This window comes from Bos grunniens, chromosome 1, assembly GCF_055505025.1.
Source record: "Bos grunniens cultivar Pamir isolate PY7600 chromosome 1, Bosgru_T2T1.0, whole genome shotgun sequence".
Taxonomy (NCBI): Eukaryota; Metazoa; Chordata; class Mammalia; order Artiodactyla; family Bovidae; genus Bos; species Bos grunniens.
This window is the reverse complement of record NC_141165.1, coordinates 56432769-56459956: the sequence shown is the minus strand read 5'-3', so window position 1 is coordinate 56459956 and position 27188 is coordinate 56432769.

The window sequence follows — 27188 nt, the reverse complement described above, 5'->3', positions numbered from 1 at the left end:
TCTCCATGTGGCCAAGCGGTAAAGAATCTACCTGCAATGCAGAAGACACGGGTTTGATCCCTGGGTCATGAGGATCCTTGAAGAAGGAAATGACAACCCACTCCAGCATTCTTGGCAGGTAAATCCCACTGACAGAGGAGTCTGGCCCCTACAGTCCATGAGGTAGCAGAAGAGACCAACACGACTTGGCGACTAAACAACTACAGAATAGTACCAAGTTTTATTGTATCCAGATCTATTTTGGTACTCAGATATTTTATGTTTTAAGCATAATCACCCCTCCTCATACTCAGTTCTGAAAAATGTACCTTGTAACTTCCTCCACCGTATTATCACCAGTTAAATTAATCACAAAATATTATATTTCCGAAGTCTGAGAATAATGTTAAGAAATTATAATACCCCTTTGTTTTTTAGTTTTAATAACATTATCTTCATATTAGAATTCTTTTCTAGGAGACTGACAGTGAAATTTGTTATTTACCAGTAAAGGAATTCACAGAATGACATTTAAGTTGTCCTGCAGATGCAAGAAATCCTGTACTTCATTAACATACCAAAGAGAATGTATAATCAGCTTCTGAGTGAACTCCAATAATATTAAAATAATTCCCTGGCTCATAATTCAGTGAAGTACAATGGAACTGTAATTCACATTTTAAAATCTCAAATAACCTCCTGCTTCTACATAAAAGTGTCATGTAAACCAGCAACACTGTTAATAAACAGCAAAGCCAGAGTTCCCTGACTGTGTGAGTGTTACTAGGAGGCTCAACATCCTAATGTAATATTTCAAAATCAGTCTTTTACATTTTTTTTTCTGTCAACAAATTTAACAATACAGAATATGTGAAAACAATCCTCACCTTCCACATAATTTTCTTTATTGATGTAATATAGACCTGATGGTTGATCACAGTTATCAAGCTGATGTCTAGAGACTAGAACACTTCTTCTGGACACAGACTTCTTAAAAATTTGGTAAGAAACTTTCCATTACTCTAGGCCCTATGGACAGAATTTCTGCATCATCTGCCTTTACCTAAGCTACCGTCATACCTTGAAAAGTCACTTTTTGCTACAGTGAAATGTATTTGAGTAGTTTTGCACACTCTTCCAGTTTGCAAGGAATGGAATCATTCCACTTATTTATAATAATGGCACCCCACTCCAGTACTCTTGCCTGGCAAATCTCATGAATGGAGGAGCCTGGTGGGCTGCAGTCCATGGGGTCCTTGGAGTTGGACATGACTGAGTGACTTCTCTTTCACTTTTCACTTTCATGCATTGGAGAAGGCAATGGCAACCCACTCCAGTGTTCTTGCCTGGAGAATCCCAGGGACGGGGGAGCCTGGTGGGCTGCCGTCTACAGGGTCGCACAGAGTCGGACACGACTGAAGCAACTTAGCGGCAGCAGCAGCAGCAGGTTAAGATTATGGATGCTTATGGAAACTGGAGCCTTGGATTAAGTCTCACAGAGTGTGAATACCATAACAACACACAGCGATAGTTCTAGCATGTTAACAATAATTCTAATTAACTTCTGAAGAACAATAGTTGTTGTTCCCATTGAAGGCTGAAATTCTAATTGCAAACTTCAACTACATCATTAAAGAGACTCAACATGCATATCTTAGAACTTACTTATTTGTGTATAAATACAAATTTAAACTATTCCATTTTGAGGATGTTATGAAGGCATGTCCCTTCAGAAGGAATGTGAAACTGCAGAACAAAAACAAAATAGATCCCTTCCTAGACCATCAACTTCTGTCACTGTCAACCTTGATTCTAAAATGTCAATATTTTTATATATCCTGTAATGCTCTAATATGACAAAATGTGTCCATTCCAACTCATTATATTAGCTGTTTGAACATAATAATTCTAGTAAATGAGAATTTTTAAATGTCTTATAGTATAAAAATTAATGGCCTTAAGCATTATCTCTCACTGACAAACAACAAGATTGTTAAAATATAAAAGTGCCTTGCCAAATACTATGGAAACATAGAAGTGATCTTCTTGATGGCATGAAAATGTTCATTATTCCAAATCAGATTAACATAAATCCACTATGAATCTAGTTTTCCTTCTGCTTACTCTTTCCCTTCTCAGCGAGCCAATAGAATATAATTGAAAATTTGTAGCACTAAGTCTTAAAGTCACCTATTCTATAGGTTCTCATGAAAAAATAAATAAATTTGAAGATATTTAGATTTCTTTATTTATGGAAGAAAACACTTGCTTGTTACCTACAACAACTGTTATAGATTATATCAAATAAAATAATTTATTAAATAACTTATCTTCATATTAAACAACATGAAATTACTGAGATAATTAGAGGAATAAATTAAGATAATATCTACTATACAAAAAAGATCGTCTTGACCCAGGTAACCACGATGGTGTGATCACTCATCTAGAGCCAGATATCCTGGAATGCGAAGTCAAGTGGGCCTTAGGAAGCATCACTATGAACAAGCTAGTGGGGGTAATGGAATGCCAGTGAACTATTTCAAATCCTGAAAGATGATGCTGTGAAAGTGCTGCACTCAATATACCAGCAAATTTGGAAAATTGAGCAGTGGCCACAGGACTGGAGAATGTCAGTTTTCATTCCAATCCCAAAGAAAGGCAATGACAAAGAATGTTCAAGTCAGTTCAGTTCAGTTCAGTCTCTGAGTCATGTCCAACTCATTGTGACCCCATGAACCGCAGCACACCAGGCCTCCCTGTCCATCACCAATTCCCAGAGTCCACACAAACCTATGTCCACTGAGCCAGTGATACCATCCAACCATCTCATCCTCTGTCATCCCCTTCTCCTCCTGCCCTCATCTTTCCCAGCATCAGGGTCTTTTCAAATGAGTCAGCTCTTCACATCAGGTGGACAAAGTATTGGAGTTTCAGCTTCAACATCAGTCCTTCCAATGAACAACCCAGGACTGAACTCCTTTAGGATGGACTGGTTGGATCTCCTTGCAGTCCAAGGGACTCTCAAGAGTCTTCTCCAACACCATAGTTCAAAAGCATCAATTCATCAGTGCTCAGTTTTCTTATAGTCCAACTCTCACATCCATACATGACCACTGGATAAACCATAGCCTTGACAAGACAGACTTTTGTTGGCAAAGTAATGTCTCTGCTTTTTAATATGTTGTCTAAGTTGGTCATAACTTTCCTTCCAAGGAGTAAGTGTCTTTTAATTTCATGGCTGCAATCACCATCTGCAGTGATTTTGGAGCCCCCAAAAATAAAGTCTGACACTGTTTCCACTGTTTCACCATCTATTTGCCATGAAGTGATGGGACCGAATGCCATGATCTCAGTTTTCTGAATGTTGAACTTTAAGCCAACTTTTTCACTCTCCTCTTTCACTTTCATCAAGAGGCTCTTTAGTTCTTCTTCACTTTCTGCCATAAGGGTGGTGTCATCTGCATATCTGAGGTTATTTATATTTCTCCCAGAAATCTTGATTCCAGCTTGTGCTTCTTCCAGCCCAGCGTTTCTCATGATGTACTCTGCATATAAGTTAAATAAGCAGGGTGAAAATATCCAGCCTTGACATATTTCTTTTCCAATTTGGATCCAGTCCATTGTCGCATGTCCAGTTCTAAATGTTGCTTCCTAACCTGCATACAAATTTCTTGAGAGGCAGGTCAGATGATCTGGTATTCCCATCTCTTTCAGAATTTTCCACAGTTTATTGTGATCCACACAGTTAAAGGCTTTGGCATAGTTAATAAAGCAGAAATAGATGTTTTTCTTGAACTCTCTTGCTTTTTCGATGATCGAGTGGATGTTAGCAATTTAATCTCTGGCTCCTCTGCCTTTTCTAAAACTAGCTTGAACATCTGGAACTTCATGGTTCACATATTGCTGAAGCCGGGCTTGGAGAATTTTGAGCATTACTTTGCTAGTGTGTGAGATGAGTGCAATTGTGCAGTAGTTTGAGTTTTCTTTGGCGTTACCTTTCTTTGGAATTAGAATGAAAACTGACCTTTTTAAGTCCTGTGGTCACTGCTGAGTTTTTCAAATTTGCTGGCATATTGATTGCAGCACTTTCACAGATCAGGCAGCTGTGAAGGCACACAAGTGGGGTCAGCTGCAGCGGCACATAAGTGTGGGCAACTCTGGCCAAGAGGAGGTACCCCACCTCTGAGGTCAGGGGCAGCAGCCAGCAGGACCTACCCCACGTCCCAAGTAAGGAGCAGTGGCTGTGCTTTGCTGGAGCAGCTGTAAAGAGATACCCTCCAAGGTAAGAGAAAACCAAGTAAGATGATAGGCACTGAGAGAGGGCATCAGAGGGCAGACAGACTGAAACCACAATCACAGACAACTAGCCAATCTGATCACATGCACCATAGCCTTGTCTAACTCAATGAAACTAAGGCATGCCGTGTGGGGCTAATCAAGACGGACGGGTCATGGTGGAGAGGTCTGACAGAATGTGGTCTGCTGGAGAAGGGAATGGCAAACCACTTCAGTATTCTTGCCTTGAGAACCCCATGAACAGTATGAAAAGGCAAAAAGATAGGACACTGAAAGATGAACTCCCCAGGTCGGTTAGTGCCCAATGTGTTACTAGAGATCAGTGGAGAAATAACTCCAGAAAGAATGAAGGGATGGAGCCAAAGAATGTTCACACTACCACACAATTGCACTCATCTCACACGCTAGCAAAGTAATGCTCAAAATTCTCCAGGCCAGGCTTCAAACAGTAAGTGAAACATGAAATTCCAGATGTTGAACTTTGATTTGGAAAAGGCAGAGGAACCAGAGATCAAATTGCCAACATCGGTTGCATCATTAAAAAAAAAAGGGAATTCCAGAAAAAAAACATCTGCTTCTACTTCTTAACTACACCAAAGCCTTTAACTTTGTGGATCACAACAAACTGTGGAAAATTCTGAAAGAGATGGAATACCAGACCACCTAACCTACATCCTGAGAAATCTGTATGCAGGTCAAGAAGCAACAGTTAGAACTGGACATAGAACAACAGACTGGTTCCAAGTAAGGAAAGGAGTACGTCAAGGCTGTATATTGTCACCTTGAATATTTAACTTATATGCAGAGTACATCATGAACAATGCTGGGTTGGATGAAACATGAGCTGGAATCTAGATGGTTGGGAGAAGTATCAGTAACCTCAGATACGCAGATTACACCACCCTTATGGCAAAAAACGAAGAACTAAAGAGCCTCTTGATGAAAGTGAAAGAGGAGAGTGAAAAAGTTGGCTTAAAACTCAACATTCAGAAAACTAAGATCATGTCATCTGGTCCCATCACTTCATGGTAAATAAATGGGGAAACAATGGAAACAGTGACAGACTTTAATTTTGGGGACCCAAAATCACTGCAGATGGTGATTGCAGCCATTAAATTAAAAGATGCTTGCTCTTTGAATGAAAAACTATGACAAACCTATACAGTGTATTAAAAAGCAGAGACATTACTTTGCCAACAGAGGTCTGTGTAGTCACAGCTATGATTTTTCCAGTAGTCGTATATGGATGTGAGAGTTGGACTATAAAAGAAGCTCAGCGCTGAAGAACTGATGCTTTTGAACTGTGGTATTGGAGAAGGATCTTGCGAGTCCCTTGGACAGCAAGAAGATTCAACCAGTCAATCCTAAAGGATATCAGTCCTGAATATTCATTGGGAGTACTGATGCTGAAGATGAAGTTCCAGTACTTTGGCCACCTGATATGAAGGACTGACTCATTGGAAAAGACCCTGATGCTGGGAAAGATTGAAGCGGGAGGAGAAGGGGACGACAAGGATGAGATGGTTGGATGACATCATGGACTCAATGGACATGAATTTGAGTAAGCTCCAGGAGCTGGTGACAGGGAAGACTGGCATGCTGCAGTCCATGGGACTGCAAAGAGTTGGACATGACTAAGCAACTGAACTGAACTGAATGTCTACTATTAAAACTAAACTTTAATAAAAGAATGTGTCAGTGTTGTTTTTTCAGAGAAAATATAGGCAAAACGTATGTATAACCAAAGATATGATGTTCATTTTGGAAAGTATCACATTTTTATTTCAACAAGAACTATAAATTATCCTTTATAAATATAGTACAATACAATAGAGTACTGTTTCCCTAAACATTAAATGTGTAGAAATAAAAATTGATAGAAATTATTGGTTCTCTTTTTCATCCTTTTTTTCAGTAAAGGTAATTATAGTCAGATTTTAATGGAGATAAAGACATGAATTAGCTAATGTTGAACAGAAAGGTAATGGTTATTTGATGCTAATAAAAAAGTATGAATAGAAAATGCATGGATAAGGATATGGAGAAAAGCAAAATATGAATCGAAAAAAACTTACTACTAAGAACTTTGCTTTTATACTGCTTTTTTTTAAATTAAGAATTTTATTTCTTGTTCTTAATTTTAATATCATCGCAGTATTTAGGGATGTGTGTGTGTATAATGGAGCAGCATCAGTTCAGTTCAGTCACTCAGTCATGTCCGACTCTTTGCGACCTCATGAATCGCAGCATGCCAGGCCTCCCTGTCCATCACCAACTCCCAGAGTTCACTCAGACTCACGTCCATCGAGTCAGTGATGCCATCCAGCCATCTCATCCTCTGTCATCCCCTTCTCCTCCTGCCCCCAATCTCTCCCAGCATCAGAGTCTTTTCCAATGAGTCAACTCTTTGCATGAGGCGGCCGAGAGGAGCCACCCCACGTCTGAGGTCAGGGGCAGAAGCCGGGAGGACCCCATGCCCAAAGGGCGGCGGCCAAGAGGAGTTACCCCAGTCTGAGGTCAGGGGCAGGGGCCGAGAGTACCAGACTGCGACGACACAGGAACGGCCGAGAGGAGCTACCCCGCGTCTGAGTTCAGGGCTGGCGGCCGAGAGGAGATACCCAGCGTCTGAGGTCAGAGGCGGCGATGAGAGGACTTACCCAGCATCCGAGGTCAGGGGCAGCGGCCGGGAGGAGATATCCCATGCCTCAAAGCCCGAAGCCATGGGCGGCGGCAGGGAGGAGCAACCCCATGACCGAGGCCAGGGGCGGTGGCCAGGAGGACCATCCCCACGTCCAGGGAGCCGTGGCTGCGCGGGTGCAGGAGGGCCTAGAGGAGCAGCATGGATAATATACTATAATTAAACCAAAAATCAATTAAGATTTGTAGGTCCTTTCACTTTTAATAGGAGAAGGCAATGGCAACCCACTCCAGTATTCTTGCCTGGAAAATCCCATGGGTGGAGGAGCCTGGTAGGCTGCAGTCCACGGGGTTGCTAAGAGTCAGACACGACTGAGCGACTTCACTTTCACTTTTTCACTTTCATGCATAGAGAAGGAAATGGCAACCCACTCCAGTGTTCTTGCTTGGAGAATCCCAGGGACGGGGGAGCCTGGTAGGCTGCCATCTCTGGGGTCGCACAGAGTCGGACACGACTGAAGCGACTTAGCAGCAGCAGCAGCAGTAGCAGTAGCAGCAGTCACTTTTAATAATGATAGAAACTACAAATTTACATCAGAGTTTCTGGTGCATTCTTCAGTTTTGAATACCCTGCAAATGTAGATTTTATTTAAAGGAACAAAATGTTAGCAGATACATGAAGAAGCAGCAGCTGAACAATACGGTCTGTGAATTTCATAAACTTATTTGGTTCAAGTTTATGCTCATTAACTAGAATGTGCTCTTCGACTTTGATTTTAAAAACTATGACAGGTGAGAAATCCAGACTTTCATTTATACCACAGTTTGAGATGCTGAAATGAGAAGTGGCATTTGGAATAAGATCAGTGTCATGACCCCTTTCAGGATACAATTTATGGCTCTGTGAATGCACTTGTGAATAATATTAAGCAAGCTAAAACTATGCCTCTATAAATATGCCTTACCCAGAAAATGAGGAACAGTGAACAAAAACTAGTATGCTCTAATTCTTTGTGTATGTGACTCAAAGGAATGGTGGATTTACAAAAAAGTCAAATGAGGGAAAGTCAAATGAAAAAGAGCTGTACATTTGCCAAACTGAGTAAAGCCCAGTATAATACACTAAGTCTTAGTTTCAAATGTTTTGTCAAGAATAATATTGTTCCAGAATAGACATTTTGCAGGAAGAGCTTTCAAAGATATCAAATATAGTACATGCTGGTGGTGGTTTATTTGCTAAGTCATGCCTGACTCTTGTGACCCCATGGCTGTAGCCCAGCAGCCTCCTCTGTCCATGAGATTTCCCAGGCAAGAATACTGGAGTGGGTTGCCATTTCCTACTACACAAAATATAGTCACTTTAATAAGTAAATTGTAGAACAGGATCCTGAGATAATCCCATTTGTTTGAAAAAAAAAATGCATGCTTGTGTGTGTGAACAAAATAGTATTTTTAAATGTAAAATAAGTAGTTGAAACTTGATAAACCTATTGAAAGGAAAGAACTGATAGACATAAAATTTATTTTATGCTTGGAAGTCGGGGGATAGTCATAGGTTTATGTGCTTCTTGGATCAAGTAGTGAATTGAGAGGTGTTCATTATATTATATAACTGTTGAAGTATTATTTTGTATGTTTCAAATATTTTTAGTAGGTAAAAGACTGAAGTTTCAACTCTGTAAAATAAAGTAGATGTGCTTTTTTTCTATTCCTTCCTTAAGTAGGACTAAATCCTATGTGCTATACATAAAATAAACACAAACCTCTGAAAGGCAGAGAGAAAAGACATACCACCTAGGGATCTCAGAATCTAGAGAACAAAATGTTGGTGAGTCTCCTGGGTTTTCACTTTTCTTTATATGTACTGGCCTCGATATTAGAGAAACCAGCAATCTGGAAATGTCAATGAGCTAAAAGATGACCCAAAAGACTGGTCTGCTTAGCTAAAGAAAAGGGAAGAAAAATGTCTGGCAAGGCACAAATTTCCAGGCAATAAGTACTCTATTCCAGCCAAAATCCCTGCAGAAAAACACGATGGCCCCCACACCCTTCAGGAAAGTCTGAATGAGGAACCTAATCTCTTTCTTATAACTGTTGAAAGTTTGTTACACACTCACCTGTACATGCACACATGCACATACACACACCCCTACACACATAGGCATGCACTTCTGTCTTGTCAGAAAGCCAAGTGTAGAACTAGGCTCTTATATCTGCTAGTTGGCAAAAAGCCTCCTTCCACTTTCAGGGTCCAATGAGACCAGGTGGAGAGCTTGGAGTTCCAAGTTCACCTGGCAATAACAGCCCTCCTGTATGGTGTCAGAAGAGTGGAAGGTTAGGGCTTTCACCACTGCCCTGGAATAACAGTGCCACCCCTTCACCCTGTCAGTGGATATAACACAAGAAGTAGTAAAGAGGCATTCTTACCCTTCTCATCCAGGGAGGTATCAGTGGAGGCCAAGTTGGGAACTTCCATAGCAGTAATGAAGTTAAGAAACATGAATCTTCCCCACATATATCCATAATGAAACTACCTGCCTTTGTTCACCAGCATGGTACCAGAAGAGATTTGATAAAATGGATTTAAATATGATGCAGAATCTTACAATGTAATATCCCAGATTCACATGAAAATTGCTTATCCTTATAAGAATGAGGAAAAACCTAACATGAGTGAGAAGAGATAATCCACAGATGCCAAGATTTAGGTGATATCGACACTTCAGTGAGAAATTGCATGTACACTTGAAACAAATGAAAAAATAGAAAGTCTCAGTAAATAGATTCTAATACTGAAATATTATTATTTGGACAATTTTATATTATAAATTCTATAAATCTTTCTACAAAGAGAATTACCTTCTTTTATGTTCTTGATATAAAGTATAATTAAATTTCAATGACCTTGATGTGGGTATCATTATTTCAAAACTGGGAATTCAACTTTTGAATGTGTGAGCAGCTTGCCTAAATTATGAAGCTGGCCAGTTGCTGGATTTTTAAATATTCACCACTGTGAGATTTGAATTCTAGGGTTTATCAACGACTCGTGTTGCTTTATCATCACTATTGGAAACACTGTTTACTACATCGTACACACACACACTCCTTTTTGAGGAACTGTAAAATGTGTATTATAAATTATACTTAGAAAAGTAATTTGTCCTCATAGATAGTATGAATTATATAACTCATATCATTTCCAAATTAACTTTGTGACTTGGTACAGAAAAAAATTAATCCAGATCCTGACAAGAACTCTCACTTTAAAGTTGTTAAATAGTACAATATGTTTTGTGAACCAACTGACTCTCTAGTACCTCTTTAGAATGCTGACTTTAATTCTCCATCACTCAAGTACTATATTACCTATCTATCTAATCTATCTATTTAATTTATTGTGTTGCAAACGCTTGAGTCACGTTAAAGTCTTCTGTTAGATAGTGGCAGAGAATAAATGAATACGTTCAAACCAGTTAGCTTTAAGGTCTGGTGTGGACTAATTTATAATAAAATATTACATACTTAAATAAATTAATCCCTAATTTTAAAGAGTATCTTTGATTTTTGCTTAGTTATTTCTTTCACTTTTAAACCTCTATACACTTGATTTCAAGGACATGCAAGTGCTTTTTACTCACCTGCTTAGAAGTATGTAAAGTTCTTACTATAAATTCAGTTCTCTTGAACAAATGACTTCTTTCTAGATTTTTATTTATATAAGGATACAAACTGAAAGGGATTTCCCTCGTGGCCCGGCAGTAAAGAATCCACTTGCGATGGTGAAGACATAGGAGACATGGGTTTGATCCCTGGCTTGGGAAGATCTCCTGGAGAAGGAAATGACAATCCACTCCAGTATTCTTGCATGGAGAATACCATGGACAGAGGAGTCTGCCCGACTACGGGGCCATAGATCTCAAAGCGTTGGACACGACTGAAGCAACTGAGCACAGTACAGAAACTGAAAACTGAAAGAGAACATGTTGCAGAGACAGCTACGGTTCTCCAACATTCACTCTCCCCTTCCATATGTATATCAGTTTCATAGATACAGTATTCCAAATCTTACCACTATATATGACTGTCCAGGATAATGACTGTACATTTCCCAGAATGATTTGCAGCTGGGTCTGTGTCATGTCTGGGCCATTGGGATGACAGTGGATGCGGTTTTTGAAATGTTCATGTTGTGTCTTTAAAGAAAAAGAGCATGTCTTTCCTTACCTACTCCTTTGTCAGGTTTTCTGGACCATGCTCTTAGTGCCAGAGCCATTTTAGATCATGTAGACAACATGTCCACTTTGGGAATGATAATGCCACCCAAAGATAATATGGAGGGAACTGCTATTCTAGCTAAGGTTGGGTAGTATGGCAAAGTAATATACTAATAGCATCTAGATTGTCATATCAGATGGAAATCATCCATATGGTTTATAATAATGTTATTTGGGATCTCTGTTCAATGATGTTAAAGCTATTTGCTAAATAATCAATGAAGAGACTCTTGAATTTCTACTTCAAAATGTTTTAATCTTTTTTCCATAACAAGGATGCAAAATTTCATTCCAAATGACATGCTGCTGCTACTGCTGCTGCTAAGTCGCTTCAGTCGTGTCTGACTCTGTGCGACCCCATTGACAGCAGCCCACCAGGTTCTGCCATCCCTGGGATTCTCCAGGCAAAAATACCAAATGGCACAGAAGAGGTTTAAATAATGATACTAAGATATTTTCTTTACATTTTCACCTTAAATCATGAAAACCAGCTTATTTCATTTTGATGTGATTTATTTAGCATCATTGATTAAAGTCTGAAAATTTGAATTTGTATAGAGGTGGAACATAAAGATTGCAAAACTTATTTGCAAAGTTTAATAGGCAAAATAAATCTTCTTTTGCTTCACTTCTCCTTTAGTGAAAACTCCTTTTTCCGTATTTTTTGTTCCTAGTCATATTATTGATACACATACTGTGGATCTTTTAAACATGAATTTTCCAACAGCTTTGAAAGAAACATTTGAATTAAACAGCTTCTTTACTTTTCTAATTTATCATTCTCAGGCTCATACAACTTTCTATTTTTGGTTAAATTCATCTACCTTGATTTATCTAAGGTAAATTATTTCTGGTAAAGGGTAATCAGAATAGCAAGCACTGGATAACTAGTAGGAATTTTGCAGGAAACAGGTATAAATTTCTTTTTGATTATTGAGTTGCAACATTTATGGCATTTTCAGTTTAAATGAAATTTGGCTCTGGGCTTCCACTTGCAAAGGTTAGTAAGAAGTCCACAATATGTGCCCTTTTGGTATTCTCTGTTTCCTTTAGTTTATACTGGGACTCTGGGGCTTATACCACAAAAAGTAAAATGAGGGAAGAACTACTGACTTGTAGTAAACATTAGTCACTAGTGGGTTAGTTTTTGTCTGGAATCATATAGAATTTTCCATGAGAAGCACTCTTTTGGTGGCATAAATGTCTTTTGTATACAGGTCAGATTCACTGATCTTTACTATAGCTTGTATAACAAAGTTGAAAAGAATATTAAATGATTTTTAAAATTAACTTTAGCAGGATTTTGAACTAAAGGCAACTAAAAATGTTTAATTTTTCCTGTGTAATTACTTTAGTGATACCATAAATGCTTCAAATTCTTCCCTTAAATCAGTCTTTAAACTTCATAGCTCTTTTGGCAGTTTGGAAGTAGTGTCAAATGAGGAATCTTAATGTTATTATTAATAGTAGAATGATTACTCATTTGTGTTCCTGCATTAAGGTTTTATTGTGTTGTATTTTCATATGCCTTGTATATTGGGGGCAGGATGGTAAGATAGCCAGCTCTGAAACTCAGGTTATGGACAAAAGGTGGACTGCTCACCTAAGTTTTGGGAACTTAGGCTCCTGTGGCATTTTACATTTTTCATTAGCACAGCACTAAAGTAATATCTGGTAATCTTACAGGATAATGAGAATCATCTTCTCTTGTCAATCTAAGGGATTGTTTGTGAAGTGTTGTCCTTGATCCATCATTAATTCTCATACCTATAACCAGCTTTATTGTGAGGAGATGTTGTAGATGAAATATATTCAGCAAATAATGTTACTTTTTCACAGTCAAATGTGATACTTTCTTATATAATAGGATTACACTTAAAGAATTTGCCAAGGAGACACCATACTGTGTCTTTTCTTCTTTTGAATGAAACATCTGATCAACATATTACCAGTCATATATATTCATATATATGCAATTGTGTACTTCACATATAGTGGAAAGCATACTTGCATTTCTTTAAAAATGTATTTAATGTTTTCTGTTTCTGTGAAAATATCACTTTTTGTTTATTCTTCCTATAACCAGTCTGCTTCTCATAATAAAGTCAAGTCTTGCTACTTCTGCTTCATTTACTAGCTTCACCTTGCTTATACCAGTAATGTTTACTACTACTAGGTTTCCCAAAAGTTGAGGTTAATATAACATAATGAATATTGCTGGAAGATTCTAGCTTTAATCATTATTGTCCATATACCTAAAGAATTTCTATGTAGGAAAAACCCTTAGTGAATTGATAAGAAACCAGATCTTGGCAAAATTGAGATCTTGATAAATAACCTGTGAGGAGTCTTGCATTAGACACTCCATTGGATATTGTAAGTTTCTTATTTTAAAATATGAGAATCAGGCTTTCTCTCTATTACACCAAAGGAACTCTGCTGTCAACGGTTTATGTGACTTTGTAGATGCCAAACTAAATGGATCCTGTAGACCACTTCTTCCAATATCCAGTTGTCTGACAAAGCCACTGTTGCTGTTTATGTCTTGTTGCCTTTACCTTTACTTTTTTACTTATCTACTAAGCATTTATATTTTTTAAGCATTCCATTCTCAGCCTGTCCTCTGTCCTTTATAATGGAAATTAAACCATGACTTCAGCTTCCGTCTCTGCCCTCTTTATTACTCAGTTTAGTTAGATAGCCCTCTACCCTTCTCCTGACCTCTAGTTCTTTCTACTCCTCTTTATTCACGTCTTTCCTTTTCTTTTTCTCCTTCAATTTTTCTTCCTTCTTCTATCTGTGTTAAAATGTTTTATTTTGATTATTTCACACTCCTGTGATTCAAAATGTCCTTATTTAATACCTTACACATGGTATGAATAACCCTTTATGATTTTACCTTGACTACTTCATTCCCAGTCTCTATTCTTTCCTATCTTTCTGCACACTTATGTTCTTAAGTTCTACCAACTATGTATTATCAGATATCCACTAAACACAATATTAGATTAAGGCTCTGTTTTCTGTCCTTGTTCATTCATTCGTTCATTCATTCAAAGTATATTTTGTAAACACAAATTACATGTTGGGCTTTATTATTATCCCTGAAGATACAAAAATGATAAAAATAACTGAAAAAAAAAAGTCTTTGTGTTCAGAGAGCATCCATTCTAGTTATGGAGACAGAAAATAAATGAAATGAATGACATTTTGTTAGAAGATACAAAATTAGAAAATATTAAAACAGGGAAGATAGAGAAGGGTGGCTTAGGCTGTTAAAATTTAAGTAGTGTGATCAGGGTGAGAGTGGCTGAGAAAGAGATAGGAGCAAATGAATATTAAGCCATGAAACCATCAATATGATGGAAGTTCAAGTGTTCAAGGCTAGAATAACAGCATATTTAGGAAACCTAATGGTATATCAAGTCTCATTTCTTCAAACAAGAGCATAAAATTATGTGTAGCTTGATAGGTGGAAGTGAGTGGATGAACAGTAGCAGGAGTGTTCAGTTATATCGGGATCAGATTATGTAGGGCAGGTAAGTTACTACTAAGATTCTGACTGACTCTAAATGAGATGGAGTGCCATTGGGAAATTTTAAGCAAAAAGTTACACACTCTAGATAGTTTTGCCTTCCCTGGTGGCTCAGATGGTAAAACGTCTGTCTGCAATGCTGGAGACCCGGGTTCAATCCCTGGGTCGGGAAGATCCCCTGGAGAAGGAAATGGCAACCCACTCTAGTACTCTTGCCTGGATAATCCCATGGACGGAGAAGCCTGGTAGGCTACAGTCCATGGGGTTGCAAAGAGTCGGACATGACTGAGCTACTTTACTAGATAGTTTAATAAATTCACTCTAATAATCCAAATGAGGAATGATGAGCTGGAATTGAGGTGATACCATCAAAGACCAAAAGTACTGATTAATTTCTGGGTGTATTTGATAACTTCCACCAAAGTTAACTATCCTTTCTCATCTTTCAAAACCCCTTAAATTTGGGTACCACAAAAAAAGCATCTCAGAAATTTTCAGTTTATTTCAAAATCTCCAATGTTTTTCACATATTCTCTATACATATGGTTATTTCACATCCAAACTAAAATATGGAAAATCATATGACATGATATAGTGGCTCATGTTCAATGTTCGGTAAGTATTACTTTCCCAACTCTGCCCATAATTTAGATACTCATCTTGATCATCCCATAACTATGAATAATTATCAAAGATTTTGAATTATATTTAGTTTTATAATTTGTGATTAATTATGAGCATAATACGTATTATACATTTGAAGTCAGTTCTCAAACTTTCTGATCTTAGGAATTCTTTATACTCTGAAATTATCAAGGACTCCATACAGCTTTTATTTAGATGGGTTATGTCAGTAATGGCTGGTAAAACAGATATCTGGGAAAAAATACAAAAAAACTTTGATTTGTAACTTTGTCATTTGTATAGCTTAAAGCTTGATATCATCTCAGATTTCTAGCTGTCAATAGTTTAACAATTGCCTCTCAAAATTTCAGAATATTAAACAATTAGTTCTCATGTGCCATTCAGTATAATCTAACTTTAGTACATGGTTGATATAGCCATTGATGTTTACACATTAAATATGAAAAATATTTTTAAAATATTAATTTTATAAAATATTAATCTATTACAGGTTTGTAGAAAAGACATCTAAAACCTACATTTATGAAAAGCTATTTTTGAGAAAAGTGGCATTATTTCCCTTGTTTCTGCCTTAATAGAGGAGTTACATTTTATACCTTTTTTATTAAGTCTATGCAGAATCTGTTTTTTGTTCATATGTAAAGAAAATCCAGGCTTACTCAGAAATGGTATTGGAAATATAATTATTTGAATGACTTTTTGAGATAATAGTGGATATTCTTCTTTGATGCTATTCCAAACTTGGCAATTGCTAGCTTCTTAAAAGCTAGTTGTGGTGTAAATTTTGAAACATTATCAGTGAACTGTTTTATTAAGTTACATCAAAATCCATTGATCTATACTGCATTTGAAATGACTCATTTAATGTATGATTTTTGGCATTAATCACCAGTTATTTTTGAAATATACCATTTAGAGGTCTGATATTCAATATTAAAATTTTAATTTAGCCTATTCTTCAGTTGATACCTTTTAATTTATATGTAGTATCTTTCCTATTTTTACAAAGCATCAAAGGAATGAATGTGAGCTATCAAAGTGTTCCTTCCTATGATGCACTTCTAAAGCACTTCTAAGGCTTGTAACCAGTTGAGTTTAGCTATTTAGATAATGAAAACTTGTAACAGTAAAAATAGACTGGTGCTTTGGGCCTTCCCAGGTAGCACATTTTAACACCATTTGGGAACTAGTCATATTGATAAATAAGATGGAAACAGCAGAATAAATGACCTCTAAATGATCCTTTTAGTTGCCTTCAGTCAAAATGGAAGATCAAGTAAGTGTTAAAATGGTGTAATATTTCTACCTATTACCGTGTGTCTATGCATATGTGTGTTAGTCGTTCATTCATGTCCAACACTGCAACCCCATGAACTGTAGCCCACCAGGCCCTAGTTTCTTCTTTTCATGGAATTCTCCAGGCAAGAATACTGGATTGGGTTGCCATGCTGTCTTCCAGGGGCTCTTCCTGATTCAGGGATTGAATCTGGTCTCCCACATTGCAGGCAGATAATTTAGAGAGACATAGAAATCTCAATGGACAGGAAAGATACAAAAACTGTTGTCTAAATGCTGTGTTTTAGTCTAAACAGAATCAGAATATTCTATTGTTCTTACATATTAGTTCTATATTCCTTATTTTCATAAGTGGAAAGAAATTAACAGATCTAGGTATAAGGTATAAGGTACCTCCTTAAATCTGGACATATGAAACTGGCAAGAAAGGGTAAAGGCTAGAAGAATAAACGATTGGAATACTCTTTTTATTTAAGTGCAGTTGATTTACAATATTGTGTTAGTGTCTATTATATAGCAAAGTAATTCAGTATTATACATATATATAAGCATATAAAACATATATAAATATATATTCTTTTTCATATTCTTTTCCATTATTGTTTGTTACAAGTTATTGAATATATTTCTCTGAGTTATACAGTTGTACCTTGGTGTTTTTCAATTTTATATATAGTTATTTATATTTGCTAATCCCAAACTTCTAATTTATGCCTCTCTCCATTACCCCTTTAGTAACCATAAGTTTATTTTCTGTATGTGTGAATCTATTTCTGTTTTGTAAATAAGTGCATTGGCATCATACTTTAGATTCCACATGTAAGTGACAAAGTATTATATGTGCTTCTCTGACTTACTTTGCTTAGTATGATCACCTCTAGGTCTATCCATATTGCTGAAAATGGCATTATTTCATTCTTTTGTATGGCTTAGTAGTATTCCATTATACACACATACATATATACGTATATGTACACACAATGTGTATGTATATATCACATCTTCTTTATTCATTCATCTGTCAAAGGACATTTAGGTCACTTTTCATGCCTTCAGTTCAGTTCAGTTCATTTGCTCAGTCGTGTCTGACTCTTTCCTACCCCATGCATCGCAGCACGCCGGGCCTCCCTTGTCCATCACCAACTCCCTGAGTTCACTCAAACTCACGTCCACTGAGTCAGTGAGGCCATCCAGCCATCTCATACTCTGTCATCCCCTTCTCCTCCTGCCCCCAATCCCTCCCAGCATCAAAGTCTTTTCCAATGAGTCAACTCTTCGCATGAGGTGGCCAGAGTACTGGAGTTTCAGCTTTAGCATCAGTCCTTCCAAAGAACACCCAGGACTGATCTCCTTTAGAATGGACTGGTTGGATCTCCTTGCAGTCCAAGGGACTCTCAAGAGTCTTCTCCAACACCACAGTTCAAAAGTATCAATTCTTTGGTGCTCAGCTTTCTTCACAGTCCAACTCTCACATCCATACATGACCACTGGAAAAACCATAGCCTCGACTAGATGGACCTTTGTTGGCAAAGTAATGTCTCTGCTTTTCAATATGCTATCTAGGTTGGTCACAACTTTCATTCCAAGGAGTAAGCGTCTTTTAATTTCATGGCTGCAGTCACCATCTGCAGTGATTTTGGAGCCCAGAAGAATAAAGTCTGACACTGTATCCACTGTTTCCCCATCTATTTGCCATGAAGTGATGGGACTAGATGCCATGATCTTCATTTTCTGAATGTTGAGCTTTAAGCCAACTTTTTCACTGTCCTCTTTCACTTTCATTAAGAGGCTTTTGAGTTCCTCTTCACTTTCTGCCATAAGGGTGGTGTCATCTGCATATCTGAGGTTATTGATATTTCTTCCGGCAATCTTGATTCCAGCTTGTGCTTCTTCCAGCCCAGCATTTCTCATGATGTACTCTGCATATAAGTTAAATAAGCAGGGTGACAATATACAGCCTTGACGTAATCCTTTTCCTATTTGGAACCAGTCTGTTGTTCCATGTCCAATTCTAACTGTTGCTTCCCGACCTGCATACAAGTTTCTCAAGAGTCAGGTCAGGTGGTCTGGTATTCCCATCTCTTTCAGAATTTTCCACGTTGTTGTAAATTGTGTTGCTGTGACCATTGGGGTGTGTATGTCTTTTTGAATTAGTTTTCTCCAGGTATATGCACAGTAGTGGGATTGCTGGATCATATGCAGCTCTAGTTTTTTTTAAGAAAACTCTGTAATGTTTTATATAGTGACTACACCTATTTACATTCCCACCAGCACTAAAGGAGGGTTTCCTTTTCTCCACACCCTGTTCAGCTTTTATTATTTCTAGAATTTTTAATGATGACCAGCCTGACCTGTGTGAGGTGGTATCTCACTGTAGTTTTTTTTTTTTTTTTTTTCGTTTCATACATGATATTTTACATGTTTTAATGTCATTCTCCCAAATCTCCCCACCCTCTCCCTCTCCCACAGAGTCCATAAGACTGTTCTATACATCAGTGTCTCTTTTGCTGTCTCATACACAGGGTTATTGTTACCATCTTTCTAAATTCCATATATATGTGTTAGTATACTGTATTGGTGTTTTTCCTTCTGGCTTACTTCACTCTGTATAATAGGCTCCAGTTTCATCCACCTCATTAGAACTGATTCAAATGTATTCTTCTTAATGGCTGAGTAATACTCCATTGTGTATATGTACCACTGCTTTCTTATCCATTCATCTGCTGATGGACATCTAGGTTGCTTCCATGTCCTGGCTATTATAAACAGTGCTGCGATGAACATTGGAGTACACGTGTCTCTTTCCCTTCTGGTTTCCTCAGTGTGTATGCCCAGCAGTGGGATTGCTGGATCATAAGGCAGTTCTATTTCCAGTTTTTTAAGGAATCTCCACACTGTTCTCCATAGTGGCTGTACTAGTTTGCATTCCCACCAACAGTGTAAGAGGGTTCCCTTTTCTCCACACCCTCTCCAGCATTTATTATTTGTAGACTTTTGGATTGCAGCCATTCTGACTGGTCTGAAATGGTACCTCATAGTGGTTTTGATTTGCATTTCTCTAATAATTAGCTGTGTTGAGCATTTTTACTTATGCCTGTTAACTCACAGTATGTCTTCTTTGGAGAAATGTTTAGATATATCTTATATTTTTCAATTGGGTTGCTTGTTTGTTGCTGAGATGTATTTGAGCTGTCTGTGTATTTTGGATACTAAGCCCTTGTCAGTCACTTCATTGGCAGATATTTTCTCTCAGTCCATAAGTTGTCTTTTCATTTTGTTTATGTTTTCCTATCCTGTACGAAAGCTTGGAAGTTTGATTAGGTCCATTTGTTTATTTTGCTGTTGCCTTGGGAGAATGACATAAAAGAACATTGTTACTATTTATGTCATGTGTCAAAATGTTTTGCCTGTGTTCTCTTCTAGGGGTTTTATGGTGTCATATCTTAAGCCATTTTGAGTAGGGTCTGAATGAGGGTTCTAACCCTATTGATTTGCATGTGCCTGATTGTCCAGTCTCCAAACACCACTTGCTGAAGAGACTATGTTTTCTTGATTGTATATTCTTGCTTCCTTTGTCAGAAATTGACCAAAAGTGTGAAGATTTATTTCTGGGCTCTGTTCTGTTCCATTAATTAATATGCTTGTTTGTTTTTTTTTCCAATATCGTGCTCTTTAGACTACTATAGTTTTGAAGTATTGTCTGAGGTCTAGAGGATTATGCCTCCAGCTTTGTTACTTTCCTCAGTATTGCTTTGATAATCCTATGTCTCTTATGGTTGCATATAAATTTTATGATCTAAGGTGATTCAAAGAAATTAAAAGCTATCCATGCTCTTGGATTATAACAATTACTATTGTCAAAATAGCCATATTACCCAAAGCAACCTACAGATTTAACCCAATCCCAATCAAACTACCGATGACATTTTTCCACAGAACTGAAACAAATGTTCCTAAAATTTATGTGGAATATTCTTGATATTAGAATTATATACCTTCACTCTTTGGGGCAGGGTAAGTGCTCTGACTGCTACAGAATCAATGGAACTTTCCTTTGTGTGGAATAGGGTTCCTGATCTCTCCTTGCAACTGTGGATATGTCAAAAATAGACAAGTGGGTGGAGAAATAGACCATCTTTCTAAATTATTATTTAAAAATAATGTTCACTAGCTTTCAATAGATAGTGATAGTTCAGGGTACTAAGGGAGCATGTATTCACTATATTCCCAAGTAGCATTTGAACAGAAAATAAAACCTTAAAGTTGGATCAGCAAAAACATTTTAAAAGATAATAAGCATGAGACTAATGGGAAAAATAATTTTATTTAAAAGAATGCCCAATATACTGAAAAAAATACCTTAAGAAAAATTACTAGTAGTACTTAAAGAAAAGCCATAAGCTTGTTCACAGTGTGTATACATAGAGCTTAGCATTTTACTAGGAGCTCAGTAGGTATGAACTGAAAAAAGTAGTTTAATTCCTTGCTCTTTGCTTTGTTTTACTAGTCTGATTTAATATATTTGAGTGAGTAAAATACTCATTTAATTTGCTTTAGCATATAAAACACTTTAGTATCTGGTAGATAATCCCCTCCAATTATTTTTCTTTTAAAATTTTCCTTAGCTGTCTTTAACCGTGTATTCTTCCAGATGATGTCAGAATAATTTCTGTAAAGTTCCACTTTTTTCATCAGTGTTAAATGGAATAAATTTACATTTGTATGGAGCTTTATAGGAAACTAATGTCTTTATAATATTATGTCATCTTCTTCAGGAACACAATATTCTATCAATTTCTTAATGTCTTCTTTTATGTGCTTGAATGGCTAGTACACCTGTCAAAAGTGTGTGACAGAGGACACAAGAAAATTCACTTCCTCAGGACTTGCCTTGCAAAAATCCAGGAGGGACATTTAAAAAAAATCTTTCATGTTGTCTGGTACATTGTTTTCCCCTTCATTTAATTACTTCATAGATCTACTTGAAATTTTATTTGAGTATCCTCTTTATACTATGAATTATACCTCTTTTACTACCTCATTTTTAAAATATTTGTCAATGGCATTCATGAAAACTAATAATTTTAGTAGGGGTTTCCTTGGTGGCTCAGTGGTAAAGAACCAGCCTGCCAGTGCAAGAGACATGGGTTCGATCCCAGGGTCGGGAAGATTCACTGGAGAAGGGAATGGCAACCCAGTATTCTTGCCTGTATTCTCAGTATTCTTGCCTGAGAAATCCCATGGACAGGGGAGCCTGGTGGTCTATAGTCCATGGGGTCACAAGAGTTGGACATGACTTAGTGACTAAACAACAACAGCAGCAATTGTGGTAAGATTTTTTTTGTAATTTTCATTTTTTAATTTAAAAACATCAGTCTTTTGGACTCTGTGGGAGAGGGAGGGGAGGATGATTTGGGAGAATGGCATTGAAACAGGTATAATATCATATAAGAAATGAATCACCAGTGCAGGTTTGATGCAGTATACAGGAGGCTTGGGGCTGGTGCACTGGGATGACCCAGAGGGATGGTATGGGGAAGGAGGTGGGAGGGGGGTTCAGGATGGGGAGCATGTGTACACCCGTGGCAGATTCATGTTGATGTATGGCAAAACCAATACAATATTGTAAAGTAATTAGCCTCCAATTAAAATAAATAAATTTAAATTTAAAAAAATTAAGAAAAGATAAAAAAATAATTAAAAGAAACCACATGTTCCCTCCCTCTTGAATCTCCTTCCCATGCCCTTCCCCACCCCACCCCTCCAGATTGATACAGAGCTCCTGTTTGAGTTCCCTGAGACATATAGCAAATTCCCATTGGCTATCCATTTCACACATGGTAATGTAAGTTTCCATGGTATTCTCTCCATACATCTCACCCTCTTCTCCCCTCTCCCAGTGTCCACAAGTCTGTTCTTTATGTCTTTTCCTCCACTGATGTCTTGCAAATAAATTCATCAGCACCATCTTTCTAGATTCTGTATATATATATATACATTAGTATACAGTATTTACCTTTCTCTGACTGACTTCATATATAATAGGCTCTATGTTCACCTATCTCATTAGAATGGACTCAAATGCATTCCTTTTAATGACTGATTAATAGTCCATTGTGTATATGTACCACACTTTTTATGCCTTCATCTGTCGATGGACATCTCGGTGGCTTCCATGTTCTAGCTGTTGTAAAAGTGCTGCGGTGAACACTGGGGTACATCTGTCTTTTTCAATTTTGATTTTCTTAGGGTTTATGCTTAAGATTGGGATTGCTGGGTCATATAGTGGTTTTATTCCTAGTTTTTTTAAAGGAATCTTCTAGAGTGACTGTATCCCACAAACAGTGAAAGAGGGTTCCCTTTTCTCCACACCCTCTCCAGCATTTATTGTTTGTAGACTTTTTGATGATGGCTATTCTGTGATTCATGGGGTCGCAAAGAGTCGGACACAACTGAGCAACTGAACGGAACTGAATTGATTCTGACCAGTGTGAGGTAATTCTTGTGTGAGTAATCTTGCCTGGAAAATTTCATGAACAGAGGAGCCTGGTAGGCTGCAGTTCATGGGGTCACAAAGTAGTTGTAATCTTGCTGAGAAAGATTATGGAAACTATAATCTAAACTATAAGATTATACACTGTCTTATAGAAAACACAGATAGGTGTTGTGTGTCATGAGTATTGATACTGCCTGGATTAGCATTAAAATCTCTTCCTTGCCACTTACTATGTAACCTTTGGCAAATAAATTAGCTTTGGGGGTCATAGGAGAACCATAGGAGAAATGGTTTAAGTACCAACTTGACTACCTTTTAGTAAACCCAGGAGGATGCCTGACAACAATTTAGCTCTCCATTTAGATTAGATGATATGTAACATAATTTGTTTTTATTGTTTCATCCCTAAGTCATGTTGGATTCTTTGTGACCCCATGAACTGTAGCCTACCATGCTCCTCTGTTCATGGAATTTTCCAGATAAGATTACTAGAGCAGGTTGTTGTTTCCTACTCCAGGGGATCTTCCCAACCAGGCATCTAACCTGAGTCTCTGTCATCTCCTGCATTGACAATGCCACCTGGGAAGCCAAAGGATTGTGTAAGACCACATTTCTGTTTTTGTTTGCTTCCCTGCCATGTGGCTTGCTGGATCTCATCTCCTTAATAGTGTATGTGGGTGAAATGCTGAGGTAAAGAATACTACCCTTTGTTACTGTTCATAAGCCATGCTTGCACTCATTTGTATACTTCATTTGATCAAGGAATATTATGTTTTACCATAATGCTGGATTAAATGTGCTAGCATTTTTATGAAAACTTTTGCATAATGTTTCATTTTTGCACTATACTTGTTAGATTTTACTAACAATTTGTTCCATTCATATAGTGTTTTTAAAATATGTAGAGAAACTTAAAAGCTGTGGAAATCTTAAAAAAAGTCAGACACTCCTCAAGTTATATAAACTACGTATGTATAAATTTATCTGGGTTTGAAACATTTTTAAAGAAACATATTTCAATGTATTTCATAGTAACACACTTGTCTAGATTGTTTAAATCTACTTTGTTTAATTTTAATATCTGAGGTCTAACATTGATCTGGATTCCACTGTTGGGCAACTTTTTATCCTGACTTCACATAGTTTCTCATTCCTTTCAGATATTAACTGTTTACCTTATGGTGATGGAGCTCTTCACCATTATTAATGGCTCCTATCTTTTCATATTCATTGTTGATGATACCCCTTCTGTTGATATTAGATGAGGACACAGTATTTGTTTTAACCAATAAAATAGAAGTGAAATCAATGCCTGGATTCCAGGATTAAGCCAAGAAAGGAAACATGTGACTCTCATTTCTGTGTTCTCTGTTTCTACCCTGCTGTGTCTTACTGATGATATTTCAGACAGTTTGAAATTTTTCTTACACTCTGGGTCCCTGAGTAAAGATGACATGGAAAAGAATCTCCTGCTGATATAAAATAGATATGCAGTCTGTGAGCAAGAAAAATTGTGAGTGATATGTTTATGTAACCCTGATAGGAAGTTGAAAGAGGAACAACACAACAACAGCAACAAAAAAATGTCATTCTTTTCAGAATTCTAGTCCCTGACTTCCAAAATGTCATTGAAAATGCAGATCTACAGATTTTTGAATGTTCATTTGTGCATTTTTTAATATAAATCTAGGAAAAATAAGGTTGGGAGATAGTACTTTCTTTGATTGATTTTCTAATAGGGATTATATCAAGATATTATGAAATTACATCAAAGGAAATACCCATATATTTATATTCCAATTTTGCTATATTAGAATAACTTCCAAGAGATATTTAAAGTGAATTTGAATATCTAGCATGTGGTTAGCTTCAACAAAAGATGTAAGGAAAGATTACTATTTTAAAATGCATTTGTGATATGGAGTATTATCAAGAGATTTTACATAGGGAATTATGATAATTTGTTAACTATATTTTATAGATAGATGTTATATCTAAATATCAGCTATTGTAAATATAATAGATGAAGCTATAAAAGAACTATACATAGTTGGATATTTAGCCATGCAAAAAGATTTTGCTGAGTATAAGTGCTAATAAAAAATATAAATGTAAATTTGATAAAGTTGTATAGTTATAAATTAATAGATTCTACATTTCTGAAATAAAATTAAAAGGCAAACTAATTTAGCAGGCATATTATCATGTATTATATAGGATTAAAATCTAGAAAATATCTAGTACATAATTTATTCTTACAGATTAATAATAAAATCATTAAGTTAAAAATCTCCATGTATAGAAAGGCCATGTATAGAAAATCTGCAGACTATCATACAGATATATCTATGAGACATTGTTTGACTTTGTAAGAAATTGAATCATTTTTATAATGAATCATTTTACTTATTGATAAAGAGCAAAATATGTCATTCATATTGTTGAAGAGATGTGCTGAAACAGACAAAAATATCCATTGTGGGAGAATATGTATAGAACTGTTTGGAGAGCAATATTGTAGGGCATAACAAAATTCTTAAATATATCCATATTATTTCACTCAATAATTCCACTTCTTAGGGCTCTATCCTTAAAGAATTTCAGAATGTTTCCAAAACTATGATTATAATTGTCTTTTTAATTATTTATGAAAGCAATTTGAAGATGATTGCTTACAAAAAATCCAGAATTATCAAAATAAGTTTTGAAATATTCAAACCACAAAATGTTCTACAACAACAACAACAAAAAACAACACCATATACTCTAATGAATCAGAATATGGGCATATTTCCATACAGAATTTTGTGGAAACATAAGGAAACAGAATCTAAGTTTATAATGTAGTTTTCTTACAATCTTTAAACAATCTGCATGATATATGTATACATATATACAAACTCATACATTTATCTCAGTTTTAAAATTTTAGAATATTAACTAAGATTCTACTATATTACTTTTTGCACATTTTTTTAAAGCATTGTGACTTTTGCCTATGAAGTCCCCATAGATGAGAAACACAAATAGAAACCCCAGGTATATAAGAGTATTTGAGGTCAAGCAGACTGCTTTGCTCTTTTCCTATTGAAGCTTGGGGAAATTACAAACATCTCAAGGAAGTTGGTTGTACCAAGATGAGCTGAGTCTCCTCTTTGCAAAGAAAAGTATGAGAGTATCTAAACATTTCCAAAAATGATTAAGAAGAGTACCAAAAAATCTAATAAGATAACGAAAAGGGAGAACTCATGGATCAATGACTAGGGATGGCCCTGGGTCAAACAGTCCTTCCCCACTGATATATGGGATTCACATAGCTCTAACCTATATGCTATGCTGTTAGGAAGATGAAAGGGTGCATGGAAATTTGGAATTGAATTACATTAAACATGAAATAATAAGGAAAATACTAAACTGATCAAGTTTTTGTAGAACTGACTCATTTGTATATTCTTCTGTCATGGAGACATGATTGTTGAAAACACAGAACAGGCTATAGACAATGTTTACCTATATTTCATGACTGAGTTTTTTGCCAAAATTATTCTGAATAGGCTAGGTATTTAGATACACTGTAAAAAAAATCATGTTCTATAGAAATAGGAAAAAAAGATGTATTAATCTTAGAAGTGTGTTTTTGTTTTTATTGATTCTTTGGAAAATAACATTTTGGAATCTAGCACATAGCAAACTTTTTGTAGTTTGGGAGTATTACATAAAATGAAAGCCAATCTTGAATGGAGAGAGACTGTAGTTAAAACTTTGTTAATAATCATGTCTAATGGAATGTTTTTTAGCTGTCTTTGTTTAAAGTTACTTTTTTATAATCCCTTAATCCTTTAGGAACCTTGTTTTTCAGGTGAAATAGTCTTGCCTGATTCCTTTGTGCCTCAGCTCGTAAAGAATCCACCTGCAATGCAGGAGACCTGGGTTTGATCCCAAGGTTGGGAAGATCACCTGGAGAAGGGAAAGGCTACACACTCTAGTATTCTGGCCTGGAGAATTCCATGGACTGTATAATCCA